The sequence below is a fragment of the Coloeus monedula genome, assembly GCF_965178545.1.
Source record: "Coloeus monedula genome assembly, chromosome: 1".
Taxonomy (NCBI): Eukaryota; Metazoa; Chordata; class Aves; order Passeriformes; family Corvidae; genus Coloeus; species Coloeus monedula.
This window is the reverse complement of record NC_138781.1, coordinates 138,158,292-138,175,230: the sequence shown is the minus strand read 5'-3', so window position 1 is coordinate 138,175,230 and position 16,939 is coordinate 138,158,292.

Here is a 16,939-nt window from a genome sequence, read left to right as displayed (position 1 = left end):
ATTACTAACTTGGAAAACTGAAAAATAAGAAGAAATGATCACACTTCCTTAAAAATTATGAGATTTTAAAACATCAGTATATAGTGAATTCTCTGTCTTTCAGTCTTCAATCTTCAGGTTCTGCTCTAAGAGATACTTTCAAGCTTAAAAGAAAAGCATTGTTGAGATTCCTATATAATCAAAGCAGGGCTTGAAAAGACACCATTTGTCATAAGCCACATACTGAATCTGTGAGAGCTGGCAGCAGTGACAGTATTACAATTAAGAATAACATTTTTTCCAGATAGGATAAACACCATTTGTCACTTCATAAGCTTTTGGATGTGAAAATGGAATTATGACTATTTTCTTTTCTCATCCAGATGTAGATGATGTTACTTCATCTTCTGACAATGTATTATTAGACATCATTACATGAAATTTAAAGCCTCCTCTCTTTCAGCTCCCCTCCTTAATCCCCAATTTTGACACTATTTTCTTGATCACTGATACAGAAGCCATCCGAGTGCTTTATTACTGATTGGCTGTATCACTTCATACTCAAAATGTGCTATACCAGAAAAGGAAGACACAAAAAGGATGACAAAGAGCATGTGGGAATATATGAAGTTGTTAGTATCCATACAGCAAAAATCTGGTATTGGTTATGACAGTACATTTCAGAATTGCAGGTCTAGGGTCAGTATGACAGAGGTAAATTTGTAGCTAAATTGGATGCCTGGGTATCTTTGTTATGACAGTTGCACCCTTTACAGAAATGTCAATAAAGCTGTTAGCTATCCATTCCATACGTCAGCAAAGAGGAGAGGGATTTCTGTAACCACATCCAGGGATGCAGCTGGGAATGCTTACTGCAGCACTGCAGAGCAGAGGAAACGAGAAAAGATCCTGGCCAGGATTTCCAAATATTCCAAATGTAATATTCTGGTACACATCATCCAGGAAATCTGTGTGAGCGCTGGGTGTATAACAATTTTTAACACCTCTGAAAATCCTTCAGCCAAAAGAAGCATGCCACCAAGGGAAGCACAACTGCAGGGTGCTGGACGGACCATTGTTTTTCTCAACAAAGTTAAAAAGGGATTTTTAATGACCACAGATAATTAGCGTCCAGGTAATGCCTCTTGCTGCTGAGATGTTGTCTTGGTTTGAAACAAATTAGGAGGAAACATCCCTCTAATAGAACGCAGGTTTCTGCAGCCCCACCCCCACCAGGTTCAGAAAGAAATTTCTTGGAGGAAAATGAAAAAAGCTGTTTATTTAACAAGCAGGGTGCATGCAGGCACAAAAAAGAATGAATAATGTTAAATAATAAAACCTCTCGCTGTGGAGAAGACCTGGTAGATTCAGAGTCCTTTCTGTAGGTGTGGCTCTGCTCTCTCCGGAGCTGGGTGTGGCGTGGGCCCTCCAGGCTGCAGTGTGGGGCCTCCCGGTGATGGGGTTCTGGACTGGAGCAAAGCTGAACAGTTCCAGGAGAAGAAGCAGCCACAGTCCCTGGAAAACTCCTTGCTTCAGCTAACAGGCTAGCTAAAAAGCAAAGAATTTTAACTCTCCATCTCTCTCTCCTGAGAAACAGAGCCAAAAGCTGGCTAAAAGCAGGAAGGTGCTCCCTTGGCTCTGCAGCGGTGAGAGCACAGGGGAGTCTGTGAGTTCTTGAACACAAATCACGCTGAAGAATTCACTAGGCTTCCCCCCCTCATTCTCTCGGACCCAGCTTAAAGAAACTCATGTCTGGGCAATAAGCAGACGTCATGGGTTAGCAAAGACACGGAGGAAAATCTGCTCAAAAATGGCCATCAGCACATCTTGTAGTTCTTATGTATTCCTTTCTGAAATCTCTCTTGCTCTCATGTGCCCAGCTGTGAGCCACAGGGTTATCTCCTTGAGGGATTTTGCCTCCTTGAGTGACTATCAGAGTTCTGCTTGTTGGTGTGCTCTGCTCCTGCCTGGGCTTTGGACAGTGACAAGTCATAATCTTTCCAACTGCTTTTATTGGTCTGGATTTTGATTTTTTTTCCCCAGACAATATGCTCCAAAGTGTTGAGAGGCAGCCTGGATGCAGATATTCAGGCCAGAAGCCTCTCTCCCTCACAAAGAAAATGTAGATTCCTTTGCAGACTCATCACAAGAGACACACAGGTCCCCTCTGCCCATCCCTGTCCTCACCTTGGCAAGTGGTGGTGCCCATGTTTGGGGGAGAGAAGCGTGGCTGAGCTGTTCCCTCTGCCCTCCATTGAGGAGAATGTCCTTCCTGGGTCCAGAGTTGATGCCTGTGTTAGTCTGCACTCAATACTCCAGCGAAGAGCAGCACAACAATGAGCACCAACGATTCACCTCGTTCACCAAAAACAACTCATCAAAAAGGAACGGTGACTTAAAGGAAGACACTGTATTTACAGCTCTTGAGAGATAACACCCTACAGCTACCACTAGGAACAAAGCAATGACTTAAACAAAGTCTCCACTTTTCGTGGTGTTTGGCACCTAACCAGCGTCAAACCACGACATGGGGGACAAAAGTTCCACATCCAAGAAGATGAGATGAAGCTTGTTAGAAACTGCAAAGTGACATAACCTAAAAAACTCAAGTAAGTGCTGAACAGCCTCAGCTTAACTCTGTGTATTGCAATAGTCTTTCCCCACATTGTTGTACATGATGCCTTCACCAAGGCCAGATACACTGTGATGGGCCATGAATGACACAGGTGCTGTGCCCCCAAGCTTCAGCCCATTGTTCAAGGCCTGGTTTCCTGCCCAATGGGCAGCTCCAGCCTTGCCCTCTGCTCCCACATGAGAAGCAGTGCACTGAGGCAAAGACTCCTGCTTTATCCCCCATATGGCATCCCAATTCTGGGGAGAATGAGGACCAGCCAGAAGATGGGCCCTTCACCCTCTTCTGTTCCTAAAATACCTTGTTTATAACCTTAACAGCCTGGACACTTGACATCTCCACTGTCTTTGATCGTCTGACATCTACTCTGTCTGCCTGCAGTTTCCAGCCTGGGAAGGATGGAAATTTCATGATAGTCCCCCTCCATTTAAGCACGTGCTTGCCTTAGGGTTGAGTCATCGCTGTTGAGATGATTTGCAAAGCAAAGTTGTCCCAACCTGAGCTCACTGTGCTCTGGGTGCTGCCTTGCCTGTGTAGCGGGTTGAGTTCGAAACCGGGCAGAAACACCAATTAAATGTAGTGGTTTTGGTTCAAAATATTCATTACTTACTTATTTTCCTTCTGTGAGATAAGAATTAGGAGAAAAGCAAAGCAGGCACAAACCTTAAACAGTTGCAGTACAATGAAAGAGTTTTATTACTAATAGAATTAAAAGTAAAGAGACAATAACAAAACAAAATTAAAGCAAATCCCCCTTTCCCCCCCCCCTCCAGCACTTCTCTCCTTTTACCTAGCTCACACAAGGGATAACAGAACATGGGATGTTAGTCAGTGTTCCAGTTCTTGAAAAGTCTCTCTCTTATGCTTAAGGAAAAAAGGGTTTTTCTTCAGTTGCACATGGTTCCCAAACTGCCACTAACAGCAGATCCGCCCGGAAACAAACAATCTGCTGTGTGTAGAACATCTCTCCCATGAAAAATCTCACAGTTCCTTCACACTGCAAAACATGGGCCATCACATGGGGTTATTCATCTTTTTAAGGATAAGTTCTTTTGGCCTGCACACAAAGGCTCTTCTTCGCCACAAGTCTCTAGCAGCCTCTTACTACTATATAGCCTGGCATAGGCATTCTTCACAATCTTCACAGGCACACGAAGATACTCCATCCCCCCATGTTCTTCAAATGGATTAAAGAGACAAACAGTTTGTGGTATTACAGTTTCTTACCACGGCATGCAAGAAGGTTTCTTTTAAGCTGCGCGCCAGAATCGCGGCACCGCCCTCTTTTCTCCCGTCGCCATTTCCAGCTCCGTCCCACGGGACTCACTTCTCTTTCTCTCTCTGACTCTGAAGCCGCCATGCTGAAGGGTGTTCTTGTTCAGGCTTTACGGTGGGGAAAGCCTCGCTCCCTTTGTGCTGCTGGCTGCGTGGTTTCTTCTTCAGTTCAGCACGAAGTGTGCTGGCTGCAGACAGGAGGCTCTGCCGGCTCCCGTTGACTCCGCCGGCTCCGCATGGAGAGGAGAGGGACCCGCCGGTCCCCAGAAGCCGCGCTGGATGGGTTTAGCTGTGAGCAGTCCATGGCTGGTTTTAGCTGTGAGCAGTCCATGGCTGGTTTGAGCTGCCTGTGGCTCTGGGACAGTCCCTGCCAGCCACCCAGGGTCCGTGCCACAGCGTTGGGAAAGGGGGAAAGGGGCAGTGGCCCCGGCCCGGCGGGGCCTGGAGGCTCGAAGCCCCCCCCACCTTCCAGCAGGCGAGCTCCGACAAAAGGGGAAGTCCCGCCTTTCTGTGCAGTTTAAATATGTAAATTGTGAGAAGCGTAATTGGTCTTAAAGACTGTCCATCAACTCAGGGTCAACCCAATACAGCCTGTCCTCCTGGGGCTGTGAAAAGAACACTCGCAGGCATCAGCTGGTTCACAATGCACAAGCTCAGAAGCATGAGAAAAAGTATTTGACCTTTGTGTGTCAGGTGCCTTTTGAGCAGGAGAAAAAAGGAACTTGGCAAGCCTTTTGATGTGTCTCAGTGAGCAAGCAGCAACATCAAAAAGGACAGGAAAAGATTTAGAAAATCATACTTGTAATAGCTGAACACAAAACTGTCCAAAAGTGATGATTTTGATAGTTTCAGAGACAATTTGCCTTGTGTTGTGCCTGATTTGCTGTCTTTTCACATAATACAAAAACTTGAAAATAAGACACAGTCAAAACGTTCTGGAGAGGTAATGGCTGCTTCGTTTCCTAGGCTAACAGCCTGCCTCAATTGTACTTTCTCCGTTCTACAGTCAAAGGTGGAAAGTGTCCATAGGCCTCAAGATGGAGATGATTTAGGCTGTATTATTTAGAGCTACTCTAAGTGAGGGGAGAGACAAGGAGATGAAAACAATCCTTCCCTTTTACCTTTCTGCTTGCCCTCCTACAGTGAAAAATCTGCTGTTCCAATGGGCTTTGCTATAACCCTGGTCTGGGAAGCTCAGGTGTTTAACCAACAAAGTCCAGCAAAGAAGAAACTATAACAAGCACTGTGACTAATTAAGATGTTATCTTGTGAGCACATTCAGATGAAAGTTCCTGGGAAGAGAATAAAAAATTGTAAGTAGTTGTAAAGTGCTTCTTTTCACCAACCTTAAAGCAGGGTACCACATAACAACTCACAGCTGTGCATATTTGATCCCCATCTAGCATCAGTTCATGCATTATTTACATTCTTATTACTGGCAGTGGAGTTGAACAGAAATGATGGGAATATCTGTTACACCTGATGGGAGACAAGCATTTTGCATAGCTCACACTTGTGGCTGAGAATGGCCCAGAAAGGCTGGGGCAGAGGAGGTAGGAAAGCAACTGAGCTCAGAGAAACTGGAACTCCTTAGAAATCAGATAAATGGGAAGAGGAAGCATATTTTGGATTACGAGCAGACACTCAGTGGATGGAAGAAAGAAAGAAAACCTGCTCACTTTGCCTCTACCCAGAGCTGCAGCAAAGAGCAGTTGAAGTAAGGAGAGGCATAAGAATTAGCAATGCGTGAAGCATCAGCATGCTTCAGAGAGTGAGCTGAAGTCCTTGTTAGTAGTGTCCTTTGATTGACACTTGATGCTAAAGGTAAGGGGTCAGGCAGGCTTCTTGGCCACTAACCCAGGCAGGGAGCTGCTTCCTGGCTCGGAGATGTCTAATAAGGCACAAAGGGCCTTGACACTCCCTTAAAAGAGATGGTGAGGCACACCACACCCTGTGGTGATCAGGCAGTCTCCTGCCATCAGGAATCCCAGGACTGCTGTCATGTAGCCCGGTTTTGGAGGTGACTGGTGACAGCTTTTATATGGATGACTGCTCATGGGGAAATGGATGGACACCACCAATTACACTTCCGCAGAGCACTCGACAGCAGGTGGCAGCTGAAAACTTTGCTTCCTTTTCAATGAGGTCTAGAACAAAACCATAAAAAGCTGTGTTTTCTATACCTGAAAACCATTTTGGCTCCTTCATACTGTCTCATAGGCACCCTGGAGCAGATTACTTCTGCTGTCTTTACATAAATGCTCCAAACTCCTTGCTGGACAGAAGGGACAACCTTTCAGACAGGCTGCCAGGCAGAATGGTTTGGCTCTACTGCTGCCTCATTGTTATTAGCAGAAGTGTATTCCAGGACCACATCCAACTGCAGGCAGAAGCAGGCAGGAAGCTAGCACACAACCTCCCATACGCCATCTGCCCTAAAAACTGGAATCCAACCCCAACCCAGCCCTTCAGGCAGTAACGTGACTATACCCAGGTCAGCTGAAACCAAACTCTCTGCTTGAATAAGCAGACCTCCAAGGATGACTTTTCTGATGCACACTGTAGCACCACGCTGGATCATCACACATAAGAAGAAATTAGCCTTTTTCCTGCCCTGAACGCCAAGTCAGAGCCAATTTTTCACAATTGGTCCATGTGGGTCATAAAACAGTAGCACAAGATTGCAAAATCTCTGTGTGCTGGCCCGGCTGCAGAGGAGGAACGTGAGGAAGAAGTCAGCAGCGCGAGGCTCACGTCTGGTCAAGTTCCTGTATACATGAAGGATTTAAAGTCAAACGTTACCAGCTGCAGCCACCCAAGGCAGCCAAGGCTCAATGACAAGCAAAACTTCTGTGTATGAAGGTCACAGGAAGAAAAAAGGTCCAGAGCTGTACGAAAGGCCATGGTCCATTTGGAGGACTTCTGAGCAGTGGCCCCCTGGGGAGGCATAGCTGCCAGTGTGCGTAATTGCCAAGAGGTTTACAGGGAAAACCCACAGCACAGCAGGACTCTTAATGTTGTCCAGATCAAAGCAGTTTTGTGGTTTAGAAAATGTGTCATCAGAGGGAGGGAAAAAAATTAATGGCAACCTCTTCCAGGACAACCTAGTAGCGCCTACTTGGTACAAACACCTTGTGTGAGATTTGTGTAACTCTCACATCTGGAAAACTGCCAATGGGCATGAGAAAAGAGGGTACAGCAGCCCCAGCAGCCCCAGACCAAAGACAAGCTCATGTGCATAGACTAGGTTTGTAGGCTACACCACATTGCAGCCAGTTCAGCCTGCTTTCCCCTTCCAGGGCACCTGGACAATTTTGACTGGTCTTGCATGTTCTCTAGTGTTTCATGGTGGTTTGGGAAAATGTAAGGAGACATAGCTTCAGCTTTCCAGAAGCTTCCCTTGCAAGGCAGCCTTGCACAGGAGAGCTATAGAAAAACTCCTTATATACCAGCCCTCCCTCCCTTCCCAAGTTCTTCTATGCAGGGGTGAGGTGCAGATGCACCTCAGCATTTGCTGTTTGGAGACAATCCTGCACTTGAGGCCTTTATTTAACTCACCTGATTTGGCCTTACTCTGGGATAAGGGCAAATCACTCCATGCGACTGATGTAAGCAAGCAGTAGGACAAGCCTGGTGTGGGGGGAATATGTTTGTTAGCACATTCCATCCATCCAGTTATCCACAGATGCCTAACGAGACCCAGGAAGGCAGCCACAGGCCAGGCAGCTCAGACTTCATCTGTAATTGCTTCTTGTGCAACAAGTTGCAATCATATGACAGCTACAAACTTTAAGACTATTGCCCCACCAGGAACATAAGCAGCAGGAGAGACCTCCCTGACACAATTTTAATTCAGATCATCTCAGGAACCCTGTGTGCTGTGAGAATCACAATTCATGGGCTAAATCCTGAAGGCCTTGCTCAGCACTTTTCTGGAATTGAAAAGCATTTGTGGAGGCTGTGCAGAAGCCCTTACCTGGCTAAATGCTTTGAGACCAGGAGCCCTGCTTTCCCTGAGCAGATATCTAGCACCACAAAAGCCTGCTTTGCTTTACAAAGCACAGAAAAGGGATTCTCTGACCTGAGGAATCCACAGTATAGGAGATGTCAATATGAGGATGGGCAGTCTCTTAGTCTTGTAGTGGATTAGTCTCCATTAACCTTTAGGTCTTTTAGATTTTGCCATATTTGAAACAAACAAACAAAACAAGCAAACAAACAAACAAACAATACCAATGTTGTGAATCCTTTTAGAAACCAAAGGTAGCAGGCCACTCTTGCATGTTTTCCAGTGAGACTTGACAAGAGCAGTGGCTGGGCAGCTTCAGAGGAATTCTTGCTTGTTCATAACGTTATGGCAGGTGCTGACTGGGGGTACATTTCTCAGCCCTACCAGGAAAATAGAGAGAGAGCTGGGAAAGAACAGGCATCTGAGTCCTTGCTTTGAAACAGGTGATTAAGTTCTACCTTGTGTAGCACTGTGTATGTTCTGGTAATGCCTGCTGAACCCAGTGAAGGCAAGGGGTCCTGTGTCATTGGGTACAGATACTCAGCCTATAGTAGGCTGGGGGCATTGTTTCTTACAGAACACAGCAAGAGGTCACACAGAAAGATGCCTCTCCTCTTCAGTATTTATCATTAGGGCCGAGGCTCTTTCAAGGATTCCCTGCCCTCCAATCTCTGACAGACTGAGGTCAAATGAGAACACAAATCTCATTGATAAGGTTGTAAAATATGCCATTTGAATGCCAGATACAATTAGAAATGAAGATAATAGTGATGTGATAGCTTGTGGGCAGGAGATGCTGAATCAGTTGTAAAAATGGGCAATATATTAAAGGAAGCAGCAGATCCCAAGCAGAGTGAAAAGGTTTTACACTGCACAGCAAAAGTAAAATGTGGATGACAGTGCAGGAAGCTTTACTATGAGCACACCAGTCACTGTGGGAGGGTTTGGAATATCTTCAGGGAAATCACCCTCTTATGACACCCAAATGATTTTGGGATAACTTCCAGAGATACCTGTGATTTCACTACATTAATGTGTTGCATTAGATTCCCTGGTACACTGATTTTCAGCCTGGACATCTATCTAGCTGAACTGTCTCTAGGTGGTGGTGGTGTGTGCCCTTAAAGAAATTAGTTCTTTAACACTGTTTGTGCAGCAGGGATATAGCAAGGGGAGGGAATCCCCACACACACCCCATTATCAGGATCACAAGGACAACTTCCCTATTCCTTATTTGCATCAGCTGCTGTGGCATATATGCTCCAGGTCACGCAGGAATGGCTGTACAACTCCTACCACTCAGACTACAACCCCACGCATATTTGCACAGGAAAAGGCTGGAGACTGAGGTGGAGACGGAAGGAAAAGGCTGGGTAGAGTACTGCACTGTTCTAGCAATGAGAGTTGGTGAAAGGCAGGACAGGTGTCACAGTGCCCTTTCAGCCACCCCAAAGCACCTCAGCAGAACTGAGAGGTGATGTGGTCCAGGTGAAGAGGACCTTGCCTGTACCTCAGAAGAAGGCAAGGCACAGGGAAGAGCTCTTCTTTCCTGGCTCATGGTTTCTTGTTTATGCTATTTCTGAGATAGTGACCCCACATGAAGCTTCAGACACAGAAAACAGGCCACTTCACCCTAATCTCAGCCTCCTTTATTGCCTTGTGTTCCAGTTTGTTAGTACGGAAAAGCTGGAGCCAGCAGACCCTGGCAGCTCAGCCCAGCACACCCCTGGGCCCTTTGCATACTGCGGCCATCCACGGGTACACCATGCCCAGGGCACTCTCTTAGAGTGCTCTGCCTTTCCCTTCCCAGCCACACAAGCACCCTCCTTATCCCCAGCATACCTCTGCATCTCCACCGAGACAGAGCTCCCACCTTGGCCGAGCTTAAGGAAAAGCAGCAGAGAAAGCAAATGCTCCGCACCCGTGAGAGGGTGTTTCTGTGTAAGTAGTACTGGCACACACACAGCCCTGGCACAAATGGACCCAGCTGTAACTTTCACACAACAAAACTCCAGACAAGCCTAAGCTGATGGTGGGAGCTGAGGCCACCAGGGAGGAGGTTTCTGGCCACCAACCCCAGAAATTTGGGTTAATCTTTCATATCAACACATCTTCCCTTTATATTTAAAACTCCCTCTTGTCTTTCTGCTTTCATACTCTACACCAAACATGCTTTACCTACTGGTGGCTTACTGATAGTGAATCAGATGGAATAACCATTTTTCTTGCACTATCACAAAGCCCCATTTTGGGGTAACTGCATGTGTGGAATTTTCCAGGTGGTTGTGATAAGCAGCCCATGTGAACAGAAAAATAAACAGTATGGCTTTTAGATGCTACTCAAATTGCCCTGGATTGTTTCCGCAACACCTGCACAGGCCCTTAACCAAAGCCTCTGGCTGCCTCCAAGTGAAACAGGGCATTTGATGCTATCACGACAACCAGATGCTGAGCAGAGAATTTAGAAAGTGTCAGCAAACAATACTGGAGTTGTTGGGATATTTAAAAGTGTCTCGAGCAACTAGAGTACATAAAAGGGAATAGCAATTAATTCACAGTGGTCCACACCATTGATCTAACACACAAATGGGAGGAGCAGGTGACTAAATGTCATGCTTCTGGCTTGTACCTGAAACCCAGGTAACAGATTTCCACTTCCTTACCAGACATGGTAGAAAAAATGTGTAGTGATGTACCGCAGTGGCTGTGGAGTCAGATAACTCCAATAAGAGGGGTTGTTTTCTCTAAACCATAGAAAAATGAAGAGTATAGAAGAAAAGTCCAGTTTCAAGTCAGTTGTTTCCGTCCTATTGTTTTCTTGAATATATTTTAATTTTCACATTTAGCTGAATTATTTCTAATTAGTGGTATGTTATATAAATCCCTCTTACCTGAAATCAGATTTTTACAGATTCTTCCATCCACTCCTGCTCTTCTTAAAAACAACAGAAGTTTTGTTGATAGTCAGGAGAACTAGTTCCAGTGCAGATCCTGGTCATGAGAACCAGTGTACAGGCATCAGAAAGGTGAAGGCATGTACATGGGATAACTGTGTACCTCCCTCCACACGTCTTTTAGCAAAAGGCACAGAAAGGGCATATTTAGAGGGCAGTCCCATGTCTGGGCTCAGCAGGGATGCTGTGCTTGCTCTATGAACCAAATGCCCTCAGATGATGCATTGTGCAGCAATATATATGTCCAGGCTAGAGAAAAGGGCTAGAAAGGGCTTCTGGGATGATCAAGCTGAGCTCTTGACTGCCACAAACACTGAATCTTAATTCCCAGTATGAATTTTCAGACAGGACAAGAGGGGATAGTCTCACTTTCCCCTTTCACCCCTGCCCCATGACACTGCATACCACATGGTGGCCAGGCTGTCCAGTCCCCCTGCCCTGTGTGTGTGAGCTGGTTTCTCACTGTGCATCTGCTTCTCAGAGCCCCTGAGGTTATCATGTGTCCCTGAAAAGCCTTTGAATTGCCTGGCAGTCTTGTTCCCAGGCTTAAGCATTGAGCTGTACGAGGGAAGGCCATACACCTTATTGCTCCTGCAGCTACACTTGTCGGTCTTGGTCTGGCCCTTGACCCCTTCCAAAACTCTTCAGTTGCCATTTTCCTAGAGTGGACCCCCCACTTCACATCTTTCACAGCTTGTCCCATGCCAAGGACTCCGTCCTCCCTCATCTCCTCTCTGCCACACATCCGAGCCTTCCAGTCCTTCGCATCCCTGGTTGCTCACATGGTCACCTGCACACTCCTTCCCCAGAAATCTTCTGCACTTTCAGTCTTCTGCCTTCCCCATCCCTGGTGAGCATTTGGCTGCAACACCAGCTCTGCGGCCCACAGGTGATCCAAAAGAGGCAAAAAGAGAGCAATCCCTGTGACACTGGTACCTACATCTCCCTCTCTTTGCTTGTTCAGTCACATGGGACTGAAAGGTACCAGAAAGGTGCAGGCATGGGATATCATCCAGATACAGCTTACAACTATTTTGTGAATTACAAGCAGGAAAACTTATGGGGTGGTTGTGGGCAGCTCCCAAAAACAGCCTCGGTGTTTTTCTTCAGCCGGTGCTGCACCTCAGGTAGTCCTTCAAGGCTGGAGCTGAGGCAGCACGCAGCAGCTTGGAGACTGCTCTGTGTGTGGACATGAATTCAAAGGTCACAAGAAAAGCAGAGGCTCTTGGAGTCATGCACAAATTCTGGCTGTGCCAGATGAGCCAGGAACACCATGCACAGAGCAGACACTAGAGCCACATAGCCCATGGGAAAAAAATCAGCCCAAAGGCTTGAAAGGAGACAAATTTCTTACAAACCATACTTTTCCTGCAATACCAACAAATTGTGCTCACGAAATCTACCTCTTCTTTTAGAAAAATTCACCTGACATGCTCCTTCTCGTGAGAAATGTATCCAAGCCCAAAGTGAGAGCAAACAGATGCAAGTATGTCAGAGGCTGTGAAAAGCTGGAGAATCTTTATGGGAAATGGCAGCCCCAAAGAAATACACCCAAGATTGACTTTGAAACTTAATGATGGTAAGGAATGGTGTCAAAGGGGATGACTTTCATGAAATATCCAGACAGCTCACCTGTTCTGTAGCTCTCAGTGCTGCTGCTACCTTCCCAAAGGCCGATGCTCCTGATTCTCCCTGCCTGGCTACCAAAACCTCCACTGCTTGTCTCAGGATATAGCCTGGGATTTTTTTTTTTAAATCATTCTGTAGTGCAATGACAATGTAATATTTAAGAGGAGTATGAAATTAAATGTGGTCTCAAACTAGGTCTCTTCGTGAGTGCTGAACAAGGTGCATTATTCATTTTCATATTTAATTCATTCCAAAACTCCATTTGTGGATCCTGTTGATGTGTGCTGACCTGAAGCAGCACAGAATCAGTGTTTCTCACCACAGAATATATGGGGACCCACACCACATCTTGGAGAGCTCTCTTCTACTTCTTGGGTATCTTGAACATAAAACACAGAAGTTCATATCTGGATTCAGATGGCTCAGTGGCTTGGGCTGTTATCTGCAGTTAAAAGTGGCTTGGTGCTCTGTGGGCTCATTTTTCAGAACTGCTGAGCATCAAACTCGGCTTCAAGAGCTAACTTTGAAATTATAAGTATTATTTGGTGATGAATACTGTGAAAAAATAGGTATATCTCAAATCATGTCCCCCAAGTTTTTTAATTTTTCACTTTAATCTATCTCAGTTTTGCCAAATCAAAACTACCTTGCCTTAGTCTAGCTCAGTTTGCCATTAGCTATGGACATCACCCCTACAGGAGAGTGGAAACAACCATTTATTTCCAGTAGCAGTGTTTGAACAGCATGCAGCAACTAGGATGCAAATTCAGCTGTGGAACAGTCAGGGGAAAACCAATTTTGCCTCACTGCTCAGTAAGTTAGAACCGCACATTTCAAACACTGAATGAGGTGATGAAAAAGCTAAAACCAGAATATATGATCAGGTAATTAGCAGTATGCAAAGGGACTGAATTAAAGTGGCAAAGGACTCCCTGGTCCTGGTCTTTCCAATCTCTGTCTGCTTGACTTTGCAGCCTTAATGTTCTCTGAACACAGATTTTGAATTATAAATTAATATTGTGTGTGATTCTGTGATTTATATTACAGGATTACCCTCATTTCCCCCTCAAGACAAGATGCACCAGTTCAGGCATAGCATCTGATCCACAAAGCCTGCTGCCTAAGGAGACTAGTATAGGAGGAAGGGAATAAAGAAGAAATAAAGCTTAAACACGTATGGTTGTGTGTATATATATGCACACACACATACACAAGAGTGCATCTCTATATTTAAGTTACATATGTACTGATTTAAATACTCAGCATTTTTAATATATGTATATGCATAGAGTGCTTGCAGAACTATATGTGTATGTATATATATGTGCAAATATATATATATATATATATTTATATATGTCTTGAGTATGTAAGAGAGCACTGCCCTTCCCAGCTGCCTTGCAGCTTAGATAACATACAGTGGCTGGTTTTCCTGCTGGTGTCATAGCATCAGCAGGCTGTGAGAGGCATATCAACAACAAGGCCTTCCAGGTTTCTTCAGGGACATGCTCCATGCGTAATGTGCAATGGTAGTGCAAAAATGTTGGTGAAAGGAATGGGAAAAATTTTGAAAGCTTCTAGGAAATTACCTTTCTAATTAGATTTGGCTGAAAAAAGAAGCATTCTCACAGGAAATTACTTTTCAATTCTTCTATTTACTTGTCTTTGGTAGACCTTGCCCATTTTGTTTGCTCAGTTTGAAGGAGAGAGAGCAAAACCTGATATTTTTACTTTCCAAAACAATTTTTATGTGCATCACATGAAAATTGAGATTTAATGTATGAGTTTTAACATAAGAAAACACTTTTTCACTGTGAGGGTGACTGAGCACTGGTGCAGGTTGGTCAGGGAGGTTGTAGAATCCCCATCCTTGGAGACGTTCAAGTGCTAAATACGTGAATATGATGATTTAGATTTTTCATTTATATCATGTCATTTACTGTCATCTATCTGCAAATGGCAAAAGTGGTACTCAGTAGTTTCCAGTTATTTTTGAGTCATTAAGCACTAAATGTTTTCCAGTAGAAATACAGATTTATCTCCAGTAAAACTAAACCTAATCACTGGGAGTTTAATTTTCTTACTCATGGTTTACTGAGTCTCCTGGTCCTGGGTCAGAGAATCCCAGCATGGCTCCAAAGGCTCCAGTAATCTAATTGTTATCATTAATAACCATTTATTTTCTTGGAAGGACTTTGAGCTCTATAAGGCACATTCAAATACCTACCAGTGAGTAATAGAAATCATACATGAGTATTGAGCCACATGGCACTGCTCCCATCCTTCAGGTACTAATAGAGATGCCCCATAAACATCTGTGGGCTGTTCTTGGGGCACAGGTAAAGGAAATACCTGTCAGTCTCACACACAGGAACCCTGGGTTCTAACCCTTAGTAGGGTTTGTTTCTGGAGTTCCACTGATTCATTTTTGAAGCAGGCAATTGCCTATTTTAACCAACCTTACCAAAACCAACACACCTCTTACAAGAGCACTGAACATCCCATGAAATCCATGCAAATACTCCTTTGCCTTCTTGAAAGCCTACTTGTGCCGTGTACAGACTAACAAATCAAAGTGCCTGCAGTGGTGACTAATGCCTCCCTTGAAGAAAAAGACTGGTTTCTGCGATCTGCTGTGCTTAGCAAACCTGCCTTTCCTCATTCTCACCAGCGTAAATAAAGACTAATTTAACTGAAATCAGTGGTTATACCGCTGGGTGTAGTAGGATTTGATTCAAGCCCATGGTGGTGAGTATACAGTTGTTGACAAGTGTGCATAAAACAAGCCAATTACTCAGCTCTCTAAAGGACTGGGAAACCTTTACATCTGTACCAGCTAAAGTCTGTTCTTTGGAATGACTGATCTCATCCTGGCCCAAAAGGTAAAGGAAGAGAAAAAGAAAAATTCCCTTGTTCTCCTTATTCTGTTATTAGTTAGCATTTTTATTAGTTAGCATTTTTCTACATATTAATAGCACTCCAAGTGCCCACCCTTCCTTCAGGGCCTGCTATGAAGGGATGAGTGTAAGAGGAATGACTTTTCAGTGGAGGAAATGAGTGGACCAATGAATCAAGGAGACAACACCTTCCAAAACATGGGGAAAGGCAAGAAGGCATGGCTGAGAGGAGGCAATCACTCACATGCCACATGCCTCTTAGAGTCTTTGTGAGTCTTTTTTTTCATTCAAGCTTATTTCATAATTGCATTCAGTTGCTCCAGCCTTCGCACAGACTGACATGAGAGAAATTGTCCATCAGTGTTACAAATGGTCTAGTTCTTACTCGACAGTTGTCTGCTGTCACACAGATTTTATATTAATCCTGGCCGCCTGGAACACATGGCTCAGAGTCTCATCTTGAGAACCTTGCCTTAAATCTGAAGTTAAAAGCAGGGGGCTCTTTTCCTATTTCTGATATAATATACTTGAAACACATGTACTGAACTCCGGAAATTTCTGCTACTTTATATTCCTTGATAAAGGCTGTTCCAAAAAAAGCTCCTGTATGTGTTGCAGTGTTTGCTAGAGGCACAGTGGTAAATGGGTACTCTGTGTCCTTTTGGTTGGCATTAAGATTGTAATGAATCATTGATAAAGCTAATAATGTACTCAGTTTAATCTAATATTACAGCACAGTAGCTGCACCCAGGGCTTACAGCACAGGAATATACAAAAGTAATTAATTTTACACTACTGCTCCTAACTGCAGTTAAACCTCTCCAGGTCATGAAAGCTTGCTAAAGCAAGTGAAGAAAATGATCACTGTAGACTGGGCAGGTGCTCAGTTTTAAAGAGCTGTGCCAGACTCGGTGGCACTTTAACAAAAGAGGATAATTATATCTGATACACATCTGATGTATCCCAAGCAGCCCATAACAGAGCTATTGACAGCTACATATGAAACTGAGCTACATGGGAGCTCACTTCAGATAGGAATCGTTGCTTCCCAAGTCTTTCATGGAGCATGATGGATGTTTACTTCACAAGCAGACTCATTTCATTTGCAAAGTAAGAATAGATAATATGGGCCCAAAGTAATCATAGCCCTGAAGCCAGCCCCTTTGTTGGCATGTACCATAATAGCTCCTTGATGGGAGTCATGCAGTCATGGGCCAGGTGGAGCTCTGATCCACTCCCTGAAATTACAAACTAAGCATTGTCTTTCAAATTAACATTTTTTTAAAGTTTAGATCGGAGTATTATATTCCAGTTTGCTATACATTTAAGTAGTGTCCATAGACAGACAATTCTCATCTGGTATCATGTCCTACCGAGGTGGAAAAATTTAGTTGAACTCACTCCTCTGACAGCAAAAGCCAGAACCAAATTAAGCCCAAATTTATGCTGGTCTGTGGATCATCACAGCCCAAGACATTCACAAGGGCATTGACTGCTTCCTCACTAACAACAATGCTGCATTTTCTGCCTCTTCAGAAACTGTACTGTTAGCTAGAGCATAAGA